A 2,434-nucleotide genomic window follows, 5' to 3' on the forward strand; every position below is an offset into this window, starting at 1 on the left:
TGAAAGCTAGAAGAATCCTTCCCTGTCCTTGCCTCTTCCTGGCTTCTGGTGTCTGCCGAACATCTTAGGCATTCTTTGGCTTGTAGACACATCATTTCAACTTATGTCAGTTTTCCATGGCTTTTTTCTTCCCCTATGTCCTCTTCTCTTCTTATAAGGACACAGATTATTGGATTTAGAGCCACTGTAATCCAAAGTGACTTCATCTTAATTTAACTAATTACATCTGTAAAAAAACCATTTCCAAATAAAGTTATATCCTGAGGTTCTGGATATACATGAATTTTTGGGGGGACACTATTTTACCCACTTCAAATAGCTTGTGGTTTCCAGAATATTCTAGAAATATAACAATCTAGAGTGTACTTTTTTGTGTCTAGATTCCATTACTCAACATAATTATTTTAGTCTTCATCTATGGTGATGCATTTAATCCATTTTGTAAAAATACTTTTGTTTATCTAGTCACCTGTTGATAAACATTAGGTTCATTTCCAGTTTTTTTTTTTTTCTTACTGTCTTGAACAAAGCTACCATGAATATTTATGTAAAAGTCTTTGTGTTTTCATTTCCCTTATGTAGATAGCTAGTAGTGAAATGGCAAGGTCATATGGTTGGTGTCTGACTTTATAAGAAAGTGTCAAACAGTTTGATCAAATGGTTGAACTGTTTTACATTCCCACTAGCGGAGTAGGTATGGTCGAACTCTTTAATTTTAGTCACTCTAAAGGGTGTATAATCATATCTCATTGTGTTTTCAATTTGCATTTCCTTGATAAATAATGATGTTGAGCACCATTTCATGTGCTTTTCATGAACGTATTTTTAAATGAGCCATTTATATATATTTTATCAAGTTTCTGTTCAAATCTTCTACTCACATCTTATTGCCTACTTGTCTGCTTGAAGATTAACTTGTAATACTTCTTTATATATTCTGGATACAAGTCCTTTTTAACATGAACTTATTGAAAATAATTTCTTCCAATCTGTGACTTACGGTTTTCTCACATATCTATTTTAATAATTTATATTTAATTTCATTGTTGTCACACAGCATGTTCTGTATGATTACAATATTTTCAAACTTGTCAAGATTTCTTTCATGGCAAAGCGTATGGTCCGTTTTGGTGAATGCGTCATCTGCTCTTGAAAAGGCTGTATATTCCGTAATTGTTGGTTGGAGCATTCTATAAATGCCAGTCAGGTCAAAAAGGCTGGTAGTCTTATTCAGAATCTTTATGTTTTTTCTAGTTCCATTTAAAGAACTGTTAAAATCTCTTACTATGTGGAATCAGATATTTCTCCCTTTAATTTTATCAATTTTTATCAGCATAAACATGTTTATGATTGTTATGTGTGTGTAATAAATTTTCCTTTTTATCAATATGAAGTGTCCATCTTTATAATACGCTTTGCCTTGACCTGTGTTTTTACTGATGTTAATATGAACACTCCAGCCTTCTCACGCCTACCGTCTACCTATTATCTCTTCCCATCCACTTATTTTCCATCTATATGTATGTTTATATTTAAAGTGTTTCTCTTGCAAACAGCATGTTTAGGTCTTGTGTTTTTATCCATTCTAAGAATCCCTATTTCTAACTGGAATGTTTATACCATCAACGTTGCTATGGATTGAATTGTGTCCGCCAAAAATAAGTGTTGTAAACCCTAACCCCTATACATGTGGATGTAATCCCATCGGGAATAGGGTTTTCTTTGTTACATTAATGAGGCCATGTCAGCATAGGGTGTGTTTTAAATCTACTCACTTTTGAGATTAAAAAGACAAAAAAAAACAAATTAGGCACAGAAACAAGCAAGCACAAATGGGGGAAAGCTAGATGCCATGGAGAGAGAGATCTCCACGGAATGCTGAGAAGAATGCTAGAGAAACCGACACAAGGATTTTTCTTCCAGAGCAGACAGAAAGGCTTCCCTAGAGCCGGTGCCCTGAATTCAGACTTCTAGACTGTTAAACCTCAAGCAGAAAGTCCTAGAAAAACTTTCACCAAGGACATGGCTACTCAATCTATCATTAAAAAGATTATAGATCCCTGTCTTTTCACCATCTGCTTAGATTTTACATAATATTACTTCACATAGAATATAGAAATCTTACAACCAAGAATATACATTTACCCTCCTCCACCATCTTCTATGCTTTCGTTTTCATATGTATATTTATATTCATTATATAACCCATAAGGCAATGTAGTGATTTTTGCTTTAACCATTGATTTGTATTTAAAATAAATTTAAAGGAAAAAATAGTCTCCCTTTTACCCACTTATTTAGTATTTCACATGCCCCCCTTTTCTTCCTGAATATCTGAGTTTCTCTCTGATATCATTTCCCTTCAACGTGAAAAACTTCCTTTAGCGTTTCTTGTGGTGTCATTCTGTTGACAGCAGATTTTGTTATGCTTTTA

Source organism: Elephas maximus, chromosome 12 (assembly GCF_024166365.1).
Source record: "Elephas maximus indicus isolate mEleMax1 chromosome 12, mEleMax1 primary haplotype, whole genome shotgun sequence".
Classification (NCBI taxonomy): domain Eukaryota; kingdom Metazoa; phylum Chordata; class Mammalia; order Proboscidea; family Elephantidae; genus Elephas; species Elephas maximus.